The sequence below is a fragment of the Prosopis cineraria genome, unplaced genomic scaffold (assembly GCF_029017545.1).
Source record: "Prosopis cineraria cultivar Desert tree isolate PC_DT_omini unplaced genomic scaffold, ASM2901754v1 PC12, whole genome shotgun sequence".
Taxonomy (NCBI): Eukaryota; Viridiplantae; Streptophyta; class Magnoliopsida; order Fabales; family Fabaceae; genus Prosopis; species Prosopis cineraria.
In genome coordinates this window covers 38,516,793-38,532,858 of record NW_026555343.1, presented here as the reverse complement: position 1 = coordinate 38,532,858, position 16,066 = coordinate 38,516,793, and the positions used below count along the sequence as shown (strand labels likewise).

The 16,066-nt window shown below is 30.6% G+C and overlaps 1 long non-coding RNA gene across 3 annotated transcripts; it reads left to right on the top strand.

The window, feature by feature from the left end:
- Positions 1-8,884: 8,884 nt before the first annotated feature.
- Positions 8,885-11,304, top strand: LOC129287508 (uncharacterized). Of its 3 annotated transcripts, none has more exons than XR_008587722.1 (3): positions 8,885-9,012; positions 9,198-10,363; positions 10,880-11,304. It is a non-coding gene; the product is annotated as an uncharacterized LOC129287508 (long non-coding RNA). The 3 variants fall into 3 exon arrangements; XR_008587723.1 differs by having other exon boundaries at positions 8,950-9,098; XR_008587724.1 differs by having other exon boundaries at positions 8,955-9,682; positions 10,128-10,363.
- Positions 11,305-16,066: the final 4,762 nt, after the last annotated feature.

The following is a 16,066-nucleotide window of genomic DNA, read 5'->3' as shown; positions in this document are numbered from 1 at the left end:
ATGGTAATTTACAGCAACAATTTCAACTATTACTCTCTTTTAATTTTAAATAGAGATAACAAAGTCTATTTTAAATTAGACAATTTTTGCTTATAATTGAGACGAGATATAAAGCATACATTAAGTTTCGTTCATTATCCAGAATTTAAGAAATGAATCGCTACGCCAATAATTCATAAATAGTATGACTTGTTTAAGTTGTTTTACTTTTTATCTTAATTTATTTCACCTGATGCAAAATAATAACGTGATATGATAAAAGTTGAATCAAGATAAATAACTATATATTTGGTTTCGCTTTGAAAATTACGAAAACCATGTTTGGATAAAGGCTACTTTTATCAAAAAACAAAGTGATGTATTTGCAACTAAATTAAACTCGAAACTCATAGACTACTTCTATGCATTTGTTTAGTAGAATATTTAAGTATTTGTGATTGGAGTTTATTGATATTATTTGTTTAAATATAAATTAATATATAAAAATCATAATACCCTTATTAAGGTAACAACCAACATTTTTAGAACAAGATCGGATATTGAAATGAAAAAGTCAACGGTTTACAGTTCACATGGTTTAATCATGTTAGACTAATAGTCAAATTCATGACATAATAATTAAATTAAAAATATTATATATGTATATAATAATATAAATATAAGACATAAATATAAAATTATCACTTAACTTACAAATAAAATCAAATATTTTAAGTTTATTATGACTTAACAAGCCACATGATATAATATAACATCAAATGATTAAAAAAATTGGTTATTTTCTTAAAAAATTGATAAAAAATAATTTTTTAAACAATCTGATTTTTAAAAATTGATTTGATTTACGACTTGATCCTTATTCTTGGTCTGATTGTCAGTCCAAATAGCCCAACCTAAAAGATGATTTTTACATGTTGATCAAGCTGAAATTCAGATTGATCGACGGTCAGACCGATTCGATCATTTGGTTTAGGCTTTTAATCATTGGTAACAACAATCATTTTTTTTGTCTTCCAAAAGTTTTTCATACAAGTTATATGTGTGTGTGTGTAATATACTAAGACACACATATACTAGCATTTCTTCAAAAAAACTTAAATTGTTTTAAATTTAAGTTTTTGCTTTATAAGAGACAAGGTAAGAAATATAAAAACCATACACATATAGCGGTACCTTGTTCTTTGTGAGTTCGGTGAAGTGACTGTGAACGAATAAATACACGGCAAAAATGAAAAAAATAATTAAGGGAAATAGATGTGGATATGAAAAGTTCATGGGAAGATTTTGGTAAAAATATATTAGATTTAATGTGGGTGGGATGATTTCTTTCATTTTTTTACAGCATACCCACTTTTCAAAATATGGAAATACTCATTCTTAAAAAAAAAAATCACTCCATGTCTCTTAAAAGTAACCATGAAATAGGAATAGAGATATAATTATCATTTTATGACCTGAGATTCAAATAACCAAACATGACCCTGGCTCACCATCTTGTACTTGAGAGGTGCTTGTTGTCAGTGGAGCACAAGGTCACTAGTTCCAGTTCTGCTAGCTTTCACGGTCTGATTTTATGATTAATTTTAAGTATTTGAAAACACTTTGGTAATGGAAGATGTGTGAAAATTGGCTGCCTCGTGTGCGTGTAAGATTGGTTTGCCACGCAAATTTGTGGCTAAGAATGATTTGAAGCTGAGACCCCAGTCACAATCATACGTGGCACCAGTGAAAACTAGTGTCATTGTCCATCATCATCATCTCAATTATTAATGTCTCTTCACTATATATGACGTATTTGAAAATAAAGTTACCAAAAAATGACTAAAATTGAATTGGGATGTGTATCAATCTTAGCACTTTAAGCTTTCGTCATAAGAGATGTTAAATCAAGTCACGAGTATATGTCGAGACAAGTGAGGGAGGAGTGAACTTTAATTTGTTTTAAAATTCCGAACATACACTCCTCCAATTTTTATTATAAAATACTTTTAATTATTTTATACATTATAAAAAAATTTTATATCATAAAAAAATAAAAGATACTTTTATTTTTATTCTTAACTTTAAATAATAATACAGTTATATTAAATATCTTTATGCTAATTAAAAAGATAAAATTAAAAAAAATAATTAATTATTAAATATATTATGTTTTAGATTAAAAATTATTTTTAAGATATGTTTTATAAGTAGGATAGAGGGGGTATATAATTGCGGGGCTTTGATTAAAGTTCACTGCTAAGGCAATAATTATCGCTTCCCTTCTTTCATTAGTTGCAGATTGGTTGTGAGATAAGTTTCTTTACTTTTTGAGTGGCTCATCACCCTTCACGTGTCCAAAACCAAAATGCTATCCTTCATCTTTAATTTATTGATTGTTGACCAGAATATTGTAATGTTTAAATTATTTATTTATAGATTAGATTTTTTTTAATTTGATTTTTGCCTTCTTTTTTTTTTTTTTGCATTAAGAATGTTTAAACTCTTAACCATGACTTAAGCCATACCACTCATTATCTAATTCAGGTAACTATTATTTAAAAAAGGATAATTTTTTTATAAATGAATAAATTATTTTTTAAATTTTAAGTCTAGTGACATTATAAATACTGATTATATGTATTATATAAATTATTACTTCAATTTTTAAAAATGATACAATTTAACTTATTTTATTAATAAAAGTTAACTTTGACTATTAGTTGATAAAAAATTAAAAAATAATAAAAAGATAAAAAAAAATAACATGACCCAAAAATGATAGAAAATGACAAAATAATTGCAGAGGTTAAATCAAAAGAAATAGCAAAATTCTAGGATATCTTTGCCAACTTTAAGATCGATAGGAAGACCAGTTTAGGTTAAAACTTAAGTGAGGGTTTATAGTTTAAGGCAATGATTTAACTAATTAATAGAGGTAGATTATTTGTACTTGTTTTAGATATAAGAACGCCAATCATTGACGAGTTGTAATAATACGCTTCAAATGGGGTCAATGTCACATAATGTGATATCCCAACCAATCACCCACTTGCTTTTCTAATTAGTTTTCATTTTTCAAACAGTTTCGCATCTGCATCAATCACTGTTAAAAATGGCAGTTACGGCAATTATAATCACTTTTTTTTTGTCAATTTTTTATATATTATGTTAAATTCAAACATTATCAAGTTTAATTAATTAAAAAATAGCTCTTCCAATCTCCTTTTTACTTTTTTTTCATCCACATGCAAGATTTGAACTCTTAACCTTATTTAAGATCAAGAATTAAGTTCATCCCACCTAATTAAGTCATTATTTTATTAGTCAAATTTCATATGCCGTAATTGTATTGATCATAAAGAGAATGATAAATAAAGATTTTTAAAAAATATTAATTAATGACTTTTTACAAATGAAACTTTAAATGTTTAGTGTTGAAATTTTAAAAATTTACAACTCAAATATTTTTATTTTACATTAATATATATTTTTGCAAGGTTTTCATTTTTCATCTCCTCTTATCATATTGATCATTATTATATCGCAAGTGACTAGGATATCTACCTGTGTCTGGCCCGTGCTTGATATGAAAGGTTATCTTGTTCTTTTCATCATGTTCACCTTTATCATTCTTAATTGTACTAAACCTAATTCATTTATCATTGTGGAACGGAAGGCGTGTTAGCTCAACAATAATATGATGAATAAGACCTAACTTCTTCTCTTCTTCTTCTTCTTTTTTTAATCCTTGAATTCTGTTATTTGGTAACATCTCTTTAGGAGATCATAAGTGAACTATGTAGCATAATTTATATGTGGATGAATATTCAAATCCCCATAATTTTATTAAAATGATTTATTTCTTCCAAACTTTTATCTAATTTCTTTTTTTATAAAAAATATCATTTTGACCATGCCTGATTCTAATTTGTTATTTTTAAATTTAAATCATTATTTTCTAAATCCGAAATTAAAATCATATTTTATTATGCATTTTACACGTCTGGAATAAACAAATTTAAAAAAAGATCAAATCTAATCTAATAAACAATTCATACAAGAGAAAAATACCTGCAGCCAACCAAGATTTGTGTAGCTAATACTAGGATTGATCCCGCAGTTCACAACGTTAGTATTTTGTCCATGAACAAATATATAACTCCTTCTATATGTTTTCTAATTAAGGTTATGGAACTTAACTTATCCTAAGTTACATGAACTTTTATAAGTAAAAAATATGAGGAAAAAAAAAATTCCTATGTTGACTTTCATGTCTAGAATGTTGTAAAAAAGTGATGCTGTGTTGCGTTAGAGAAGAGAAAGAAGGCGACAGAAGCAAAGTAGGCAGGCATTTGGTGGAACAACCATGGGCTTCAACCTAAAACGTCAAATAACTAACCATTTCATTTGCCTCTCCCACAAGGCTTTGATGAACAAGTTGCTTCCACAGGAATCAACACATTCACATATCACACTTGTTCTTTGCCACTTTATGCTTACGTTGTCCCCTTCCCCATGTTCTTTATGTTTTTCTGTTGTTGTTGTCTCCCATTTGTTCTTCTCCTGGCCTTTGCCCAACAACTTTGAACCACTTCCATGACCACGAGTTGTGAAAATAGGTTAGATCAAGTCATATTTGGGACAAATTAATTTGATGTTTAAGAATCACCACCTTATTAGACATACCATATTAAAATTTAAACAGGTCAGGTTGCAGGTCCCTTCCCAGTAAATGTATCTAGCTATTTTCAACATTTTAATAAAATTTATTTAAATTATACTACATTATATGTATATATGTTACATATCCTTGCTCATTTGTCATCCACAAAGGTTCAATTAAATTGATCTTTTAACTTGATTTAAGAAAACGATAATATTTTCACCATTTAATTGTGTTTTACACCATCTTGCTTCTAACGTGTATAATTGTATATCACTGCTCATGTTGTTTTGAAAGTGAAGGTGCCTAAAATATCTAATAAAGTCTTGGTGGATGATGAGATTCCTCAATCCCTGATTTCAAAAATATCAAATGCTAATAGAAGAGAAACAAGTTCCAGGGAATACCTTTCTTACTTGTAATATTTAATGATATTTGCAAATAATTTAAACCGAAGGGAATATATATTGCGGAGAGAAGATAGATATTAATTATGTCCAAAAAGAGTATAGGAATATGGGCTATTTTCTTGGACCTCATAACCAATTACACACTGTCTTTCCCATTTTTTAAGAATAAGAAGGCAATTTTTTTGGGGGAAAAAATTTATTGCTAACCTAATCCCTCTTGGTAAAAACAAAAAAACGAAAAAACAAAACAAAGACAGGCTTGAACCCAAGATCTCTTCTAAATGAGGAAAAGGACGCTAGGCTTGCCATCAGCAAAAAAAGAAAAAGAAAATATTTCTTAAAGGTAATTTAGCTAAAGAGAAGTTACAAATAGAACAAAAAAAAAAAGCTTTTTACCCTTTTTAATATAATTGATTCTTTTATTAAAAAACAATCTTCAAATTTATTTTATTTTATGATCTTAATATATTTTTTGTTTTTAAGACATAGAACAATAAAAACAACATTAATGAAATTCACACCATGTAAACCAATTGAACAACTTAGGCCTTATTTGAAATCAAAAAAGAGCACAAGGTAAGGTAGGCCCAATATTAAAACAAGTAAAGCATCCAAATGATATGATATATTGTTGAGGAATTCAAAACAAGTACACAATTTGAGAGCCATTTCGATTCTCTCACGGCTTTCTTTAAACTTGGCAATTCATTAAATTGGAGGATGAGGTGTCATCCAATTTGTGAAGAACAGGTCTCTTCTCCTATCACTGTTTTCTATCACAAAAAGACAATGCTTTTGCTTTCAACTCTTCACTCTCTATACTCGCGTTTTATATTGTCTCTCTTACTCTATCCTTTCTCGTAACATGTTAGAGATAAGCCATTCATAGTTTCAATGTATGACTTACATTGATTAGGTTTACATGCATTTCCATTAATTTATCTCTCAATTCAGTATAAGGCAAGCCGAAAAATCAATCACATAAAGAAAAAAAAAAAAACATCCAAGCGAGTCATTGAATTGATTGACATAAATCAATATATGATAAAAAAGCTATAATAAACCGCACCTTTCACAAAAGAAAAATACAAAGTTGTGAAATTAAAATGGTCCTTAAATTTAATTTAAGAGTTTTGTGATCCTTAATCTCGTGATTACTTATTTTCCCCGGTCCTTAATTAATTTTCATTTTCCTTTTCATAAACTATGAGAAATATAGTTCAAACTTGGTGCAATACAAAGGACATGTGTGGTTGTGTTTAAGGCAAGGCAATGAGAAAGGGAAAGATGGGGAGCATATTTAATTTGTGAATAATTAAGGGGATGGGAATGCCACATATTGAGGAAGGTCATTAATTGAAGGCATATCCAAGAAGCTCATCCAAATGAATAGTAATAAGTGTGTGTATGTATATGTAAGTTTGAGTTGAAGATAGCTTCTAGGTTATCCTTTTGACTCACTCTCTTATTGCCTTATCCCTCATCAGTCACTCATTCCCTACACTCACCTTTTCAGAGTTAACATTCATTATTTTGGTTGGATTCAATTGAGAGTAGTTTTTCTAAAAACGTGTTCTACATCCAAATGAACTTAAACTCAAGATATTTTATTTAAATTGTCACATTCTTTTCTACCAGAATTAACATATTTGATAGTTTGTTATTATTATTATTATTATTATTAGGCACCCTACAAACATGTCTAAGTCAATCTTTAAAAATATAAACTCGTTAGAACACCCAAAAAATAAATAAACTTATTACATGTTATAGCAGAGAATATGGTGTATTTATTAAAATTTATAGCATATATGAATATACATATATATGTATATATAATACAATACAATTGTCTAAGCCATGCATTCAGCAGCTTTACGTCAAATACATTTGGTTCATACATTGAAAATTAAAATTATTTCAACGTGATCGTCGCTCTTATTGACAATATAGGTATTGTTAGTAATCATTGGAAGCCGTTTGAAGAAGCAAGTCTCGATTTTTTTTGTTTTGTTTTGTTTTGGGTTTGGCCAACACTGCCTTTTTTTAAAATTTAATATTGGTGTATTTGTATTTATATATTTACATTTCTAATTTATAATTGTTCATATTATGTATAATTCATAAATATGTTATATTCTTCAGAGCATTGTACAGTCCAATGTAAATTTTGAAAAGGGAAATATTGTAGTACATAAAGAAATCACATTAGGCCCAAACAATATGAACAAATCACATGCAATGGCCCATTTCAGGATCATGTTTCAATGGAGACATGAGATTTGGAATCTGGGTTTGAACCAGAAATGATAGCCCAAATAACTTGGGCTGACACAATCATACTTAATGCCCATGCTAAAATAAATATGAGAAAAGTTTAGCGCAAGTTAAAAAAAAAAGACAAAGAAAAATTATTTCACAAAGACCCATGTACTTAAATCATATAGTTTTTTTAAATAACGTAGTACTCTTTCATGATTTAATGGAACTTATTTATTCACTATTCATTATTATTTTTTAAAAAAGTATTACATTAGGTTCCTCAAAATACAGACAAATGACATGTAACTTTTTTTTTTTTTGGAAAAAAAATGTAGGCAAGTTATAAGAACTCATTAGGACCATGACATGTCACTTACATATAGAGGTGTTTACAAGATAGGACGGGATTTAGATACTTCTATTTCATGTCTCGTCTTGAAAAATGAATGAAATTGATTTTTTGTTGTGTTCCGTCTTGTTTAAAATTGAGAATGGAATGTCTTAATAAAAGAAACAAAACATAGAAGAGAGATTTGTGTAATAATATTTATTAAATTATATAATTTGATAAGTTGAAAATTAAAACATCATAAGAACTATATAAATTCATTAAGTTACAGTAGCTACAACTTAAAGTAAATGAACATAATCACAACAATAATTTAAAGTCAAGTTTACAATAACTATAAATGACTTTCAGGCTATAAATACTATAATAATAACAGCATCATTGAGTTACATGATTTAAGTGAGTCTATATGGTTATGTAAAAAAAAAAATAAACGAAAAATAAATATGTTGACTCTAATTGAATAAATAAAATATTAAATATTAATAAAAAGAAAAAAATATAATAATATATTTGGGATGGGACGAGACGTCTCAATAATAATCCCATATCTTGTCATGAGTATATTTTTGTCTTGTCTCTTCCATTTTGGGATAGGACATACTTGTTCCAATTTGATAAGGGCAAGACAAGTATGAGCACCTTTACTTGTACATATTTAAATTAGTAATCATTGTGAAATAAATCTAAAAAATAATGCCGTCAAAATAACTATATGAGCTTTTTAATTTTATTAAAATTAATATGTGTGTGTGTGTGTGTCGGTGTTTCTGTGGTTTATAGTGTTTGATCATCTATGGTTCATGACTTTAATAGTTTGCTACTGCATAGCTAATTATGTATAGTAATGTGATATCCACTAGTCGGGCTTTCAGACAAATGTTCAATTCGGAATCAATCACTTGACATCACCCTGCCTACACAGCTCCTCCCAGGAAGAGAAGAAACATAGGATTTAGATGTGCTCATCATAAGAGTTCATGTTAATTTTCTTAATTGTCCTAAGTCAGACTGCTGAAGCTCCAGCTTAGAACCTGTCTGTACTCAAGTATCTGGTTAATGTTAGAATTTTACTCTACACAGATTTGTCCATACCGTCAAACTTTGTACTGGAGTGCCACCTGGCCTAAGGAGGTAGAACACTTGGCAAGCCAGTTCCTTTACAATCCATATAAAGTAAGATATTGTCGTGTTTGGATGTGTTGTCATCTCTTTTAATTTCATTGCACTGTAGGTTGAAACAGGCCTGTTTTAAATCTATATCCTTATGAGGAAAACAGGAATTTTTGCAAATACCTTGTTGATATTTTACTGATTGAATTAACGTTTTCTGCATTATTGTCCAGGTAATTATTTGTTCTCTGGATTTAAAAGCTATCCATGCAATCTGACAATATGTTGACATTGTTCCTGAAAAACAGAAATATGATAAGTGAGACGTTTTCAATCTATTTGTATCCCCCTCATCTTTAAACCCTCATTGTCATATATGACCTGCTAATGGTGTCAACAATAACTTCCAATTTTGCAGGTTGGTGAAGTTGCCGGAGGACATAATGGATGGCGGCAGAATAATGATCTTCATGGATGCCAAGAAATGAGGTGATCAGATAACAAGGCAACTCCGTATGGATGGTTGGCCTTCACTTTCAATTCACGGAGACAAAAGTCAAGCAGAAAGGGATTGGGTGTTCTCAGAGTTTAGATCTGGAAAGAGTCCTATCATGACTGCAATATATGTTGCAGCTCGTGGTCTAGGTTTGCAGACTGCTTAATCAAATATTTAATGAATTTACTTTTTGGCTCTAGTTGTAAAGCTAGTCAGTGCTTTTCTGAAGGGAAAGTATTGACATTGAATACGCAACTGTTGGCGTTCGCGCGCACATATATATGTACATTAAGTACTAATTCTGTTTCTGTTTCATCATCCTCTTGTCCTTCCATTTCGGGCCATCCATAATTACTAAATTTTGTGTTGAAATACTATTGCCAACCATTTTAACTGTAACTTGTCAGGTCATGATCATAAACTTCCTCTTTCCTATGCCTGTAATTTATTTAGTGTCTACAACAAATAGTCTAGCGTTAGCTTGGTGTGGTATATTTCCTTATATATGCTGTTGGCTTGCTGTCTCATCTATACAACTTTTTGTGATCGATAAATCTTCTGCTTGATTTAACTGCCTTCTCAAAAGGGAATTGCATTCTGCCACGGGTGACCAACCATCCATCTCATTTCATTTTAGAGTCATTCATAACTTTGTTGTTTCAGTGGCAAAATCCAACTCTCTTTGACATATGGCTTCAACTTTTATGGTTCAAATCATTGAATTTTGTCCTATGTGCCTATCAATCTGACCTTGCACCCATAGAAAACAAAATCAGTCTGTGGTTGTCTTAGAAAAACTCTTTGCACAGTGGCTGTGTATCCTGATCCTTTCCGTGGTCTGGGATGCTGCAGATGTGAAGGACGTGAAGTATGTAATAAAACTATGACTTCCCAGAATCCCTGGAAGACTATGTTCATCGCATTGGTTGAACTGGCAGGGCTGGTGCAAAAGGAACTGCACACACATTCTTCACAGCTGCTAATGCCAGATTTGCCGAGGAACTTATAGCCATACTTGAGGAAGCTGGACAGAAAGTGAGTTCTGAATTGGCCAGCAATGGAACGTGGTGCACCTCCTCCACCTTCAGGTTAGTTGACTTGGCTGGATTTTGGATAACTTAGTTTGTAGCACGTGGTTATATTTATTTTCTACCAAACATTATGGATAAGCGGTTTATTATTATTAACATCACATCACGCTGATTCAACGGTTGGACAAACATATTAACTCCCCTGATCACTGGAAGTAACTTGTACGATTAAACTTCCATGTAAAACTACAGGCAATGTCAGAATCTTTAATAATTATTCAAAGGGATCAGTTGCCTATTCTTGGTCCCGTCCATTAAACAAAAATAATATTTTATCTTATCCTCTGCTAACCCTCCAGAGAAGCTATCCTGAGTTGTGGATAATTGTAAGGCTTGCACGGAACTACCGGAGTTGGAAATGTGAATGAGCACTATCCCTTTGTTGTTATACAACATCCAGATTCAAAACATGTGTTCACATGACACATTATCCAAAAATCATACATCAATCAAATGCTTGGCTTTCAAACTGTACCTTGGTTGATGAATATTTTTACTCTATCTATTTATCAGGCTACGGAGGCTTCCGAGACCGCGGAAGGGGTTATGGTAGCGGTCGTACATGAGCTGATTGATGAATACGGAAAGCGAGTTGAGAGACTAACGGAGAAAACCCCAACAAACACGTGGCTTGATATTACTATTGACACCTGTCTTACGGACTATGTTGACTTGTAAAAGCAGTGATAGGAATTCAGTTTTTCCCCAATTTTAGTTGCACAATTTTTCCTTTTGGGTTCAAATTTGCTTCTTTCAAAATCAAATGTCCGTAAAGCGTGTAGAGGCCATTTATTTATGTAGCATCAAGCTTTTGTTTATAGTTTATACCTAGTAGTTCATGCCAACACTTGATGAAGACAAGGTTGTCGTTAAATCTTTCAGGTGCAAGATCTATTCCAAAAAGAATAGCCATTACATTCATGTGTGCTAAAATTGATTTTTCACTATCTCCCTTTCTGAGGTCTATTAGCTCCATTTTGACGAAGTTTTCATAATATGCTTATGTGGATCTGACAAAGGATTATTGTCATTTGCAATATTTTTAGTTAAGGTTATTTTTATGAATTTGAATCCTTTGAAATTGAGAATCCTTGAATTATATGACATTTGTCTTTTTAAAATAGAGAAATGAGGTTTTATATTTTATAAAAAATAATAAACTAAGTGAAAAATTAAAAGAGGAAAACTTCATATAAATTCATATACATGGACTTTAGAGAATTTAAATATATTTTTGGTCAAATAATTGTTTCCTTTGTTGATTTTGGTTTTGTCAATATCTTTGTCATGCCACAATACGTAGGAGGGCAAAGAACGGTGATCACACATGCTTTTCACGGGATGTAAGGATTAAGGAACATACTTATACAAGTCACTTTCACATCTATCTCCAACTATTTTTCTGGAATTAACAAAATGTAATTATGTTATTAATATTGGTTTTTTAAAAGAAAATTTTGAGTGTATTCTTATTAAATATATTTAAAATAATTTTTTATCCCATCTGTAACCTTTTACTCTACTCATAAAAATTGTGAAAATTGTATAATTAAAATAAAGTAATTAATAATCCACTATTTTATGCAAAGTGATTTTAAAAAAGTCCATCAATTTCTTCTTAAATATGCCTTATATATGAAATTGGAGGGAGTATATAATTGTCAATAATTTGTCATGTAATATTTGTTTATTTGTGATTTAATAATAATTAATACCATCTAAGATAAAGATAGGTAGAATATTTAATTATTTATATAACGGTATTAGTTATCAAGATAATGAACCGATGATACTTAAATGATATTGTTCGCATCAAAATTCATTTTCGCCTAAGATAATGAACCAATGATACTTGGTGTATATTTGGTTTTCAGTGTCCGCTTTTTAAAAGTCCATTTGCAAGAAACAATCATTTATTGGATTTAGCAACAGAACATTCTAAATGCAGGTCAAATAAACTTTTGAGAAACAACCAAGTAGGTTCCTAAATGATATTGTTTGCATCGTATTTCATTTTTGCCCAAGTCAAAAATAAAGACCAAGATGCTTCTAAAAACTTGAGAGTCCCATGACAACAAACTCTACCCACCTAATACTTTTTTGGTTGGTTAAGGTATCCCCACAACCAACATTCATAAAACTAATCCTCCTAAAAACCTAATCATTATTTAAGGTGTTGTTCTTTCTTAAATAATATTTTTTATACACACCTCCAAATTTTTAACCCTGAAATAATGTTTAAGGGGTCCAAATTGCTATTATTTGTGCTATCTACTTCATTACCTACCTAATACTTGTGTTGTGGGACAAGGACAGTGGAGGGAGTGAGGCCTCCTTCATGTGCCCAAAAAAAAAAAGTGGAGGGAGTTTTGGAAGAAATTACAATAAGTAGCCCTCAAAATAAAGTTGTAAGAACATGGGGATATAAGAAGCAAGTAGAACCATGTAATAGTGCCTAAACAGAACTATACCTATAAACTCAACACCAAATCAATTCTAAATTCTCTCCAAGCATCCTGCAAAATGAAGGCAAACGACGTGAGACTTATCGTTTAATTGACAAGTCGGGTATATCACATAGACTAGGGTCAATTGTTTGGCATGCGTGCCTTCAAGAAAGAAACCACAAATAAAGAATGGCACGGACTCGTGCATGTAAGCAATGACGTCGCCATGAATTTGATACACTGAAGGTTTTGTTGAGTCTTATAGCTCAGATGGTGGGCTTGTCACCTGGACACCAATAGAGTCAAAGATCCATACATGGATCCATGTACTCGTGTGGCCAATGATTGGAGCTCCAATAGAGTTAGAGATCTACACGCTTGAAAACTAGATATCCAAGATCACCAAGAGCTTATAGTCACAGCTTAGATGAGTCTCTAAGGCGCTATGAACAACAAGTCAAGTGTGAAGTCGAGCTCCACACGGCTCCCACGTCAACGCTACAGGATCATGATAAGAAACGTCATACGTATATATAACTAAATATTTAATTCAACTAATATAAATTATAGATCGATATTGCGGACCTGAGGAGTATTATATAAAAAATAAACTCAAATTAACTAAATTAATACCATTCATGCTAACCATCGAATTCACTTGTATATGATGAAAGAGCAGTTTTACTAAAAATCTAACTAAATTAAGTCATGCGACCTCTCCCGCTCGCATTTATGAGAAAAGATCGTTGAAGATAAAAAATGAGAAATGCAATTGGATTGCCACATGATTTTAAGAGATTACGATGATAATGATGATGATTATCGTGTGCGTATATATATTGATGGAGTTCTGGAATCTCACATGAAGGCACGAGGCCCCCCAACTTCCACTTCCAATCATGTCCTCATATATACCCTTGAGATCGCTTTTCTCTCCACACTTTCATAAAATTTTTTATCATTAATGATATTTTTTATTAAAGATAATTATATTCAAAACAGGACTAAATACTAGATGTGGGTTTTATAGTGTTTTATTATCAAACAATATGAAAATCTTTCCTTCTTCCATATCATTTTTTTTCTAGTAAATGATTTGGTGTTTGAAAGTCAACCATTCCAACTAATTTGGATTGAGTTAGGTCAAAGGTGAAAGTTCTATCACCAAATATTACTTCATCATTAGATTCAAACTTGAGATCTTTGATAAAACTAATACAATATCCTTATATGTTGAACTAAGTTCTTGTTGTTGGTGCGTCATATCATCTTTCATCATAAGCCATGAGAAATTGCTATATATTATTTATGAGTTAGGAACAATGTACTTCACCATAAACTCTTTACAAAACGTAGCAATGACCTGCATTTTAGTTTTATATATTAATTAGGCTGACGCCAACACTCTCAAATCATTCAGAATTTTATTCACCCGTGCTGCGTTGTGTGCGTGTGAGTATAAAGCACCTCTGGCGTGAGAGGTAAAAGAATACTGAAGACAATAATATGCAGCATATATATATATATATATATATATATTACTTATAAGTTCGGTATGCTTTTCTGAAAGCGTACTATAAATATTCTCCGTCGGCTCTCTCTTCTCTCTCCCCCCCCCCCTTCCCGAGCGCGCGCGTCCCTAAACACATATGCACAATCATTCTTTCACAATTAAAGCTGCATTGTGAACCCCATATGCTGATCATCACGGGTATATATATTATATATATATCGATGCACAATGGAGGAAGGAGAAAAGGAGGAGAGAGAAAGAGAATGTTTAGAGAGAAAAGAGGAACTGATCAGAAGGGTGGAAATTCAAAATTTATCTTTTGTGTTTCCGTTATGCATGGTGGTCAAAAAAAGAAATCATGGAAAGAAAATTCATCAATCTTACGTTAGTTGGTTCACATACTTTGTTTGCTCTTTCAAGATTCTCATAGTTGTCTAGGGGTTTTCATTATTGTGGGTCATGGTGGTTTTTAGGATAGTAAATTTTTGGTCAAATGCATCTTGTTTATTGAGTATGTCTCAAATGGTCATGCAAAATTCACGGGTGTTACTGTACATGGTTTACAGTGGTTTTAATATTGTATTGAATAAAAAGTTTTTACATTTTCCCAATCTTTATATAAAATGTGAAAACTCTATTTAATAAGTTTAACCTTTTGGAAACTAAGAAACTCCTCAGAAATTACACTTGCTAAATAAGTAATAATATGAGTGAAATATTTACAATAACCTCCAAAAACCTATAAATCTCTTAGAAAATTTGATACAAACTTTAACTAATTTAGGTTAAATTTTGACACAAGTATAGGTTGAAATGTGTGAGGTGGATGTGTGTTGGGATTATGAAAGATAAGAATATGCTTAGTGAAGCAACAAATTAAAATAGATAATAATTAATATAAATTTTAAGAAATTTTAAAAATATGAAAATAAAACTCATTTTAGGAAAGTATTTTTCACTCTCTTTTTCTAGTCCTTTTCTTTTCTTTCTTTTTATTTTTCATCCACTTTATTTTTTAAATTAAACAAAAAAGTGAACGAAATCAAGAAAAATATAGAAACAAAAATAATAGAAAAAAGAAATTATAGAAAGAAAGATGTAGAAAGGAACACAAAATAAAATACCTCTATATCCAAAAATTTCACTAATTTAATTTTAGGATCAAGATGCCGTACTAAGTAATTTAACGAGTCGTAAGTTAAAATTTACTCTCCAAGTTTGTTCATCTTTGCTTAGGAGAGATATGATGATTCAGATGAGTTTGACTATGAAAGAATGAAGTGGGAACCATGTTCCGATGTCAAGTGATGAACATGGAGAAGGAGAAAAGGAAAAGAGAGAGAAAGGTCAATCTTATTCTTTCTTTCTTTGTTTTGTTTTGTTTTGTTTTTGGCCAGTAAGGTCAATCTAATTCAATTCATCATGAAATCTATGAAGAAAATGAATTAAGACAATGTTTTTATGTTTTAACTCACTTTAAAAAAATTTTAAAATTACATTTAATGACAACAATAATAGGTAAAATCCTAAAAAAAAGTAACAACAATCTCACAAGAATAATAGCAAGTGCAATGTTATAATAACTAAAACAAAATATGTAAAATTAAATTTCAAGATCTTCAAAATCTTCAAATGGATTCTTGAGACTTTATTATGTCTTTTCATATTTCCGACATATAATTATTTATTTATGCCAAGCATGCAAGTGGTATTTATAGAGGCAGAGAGCTAGCCAATACA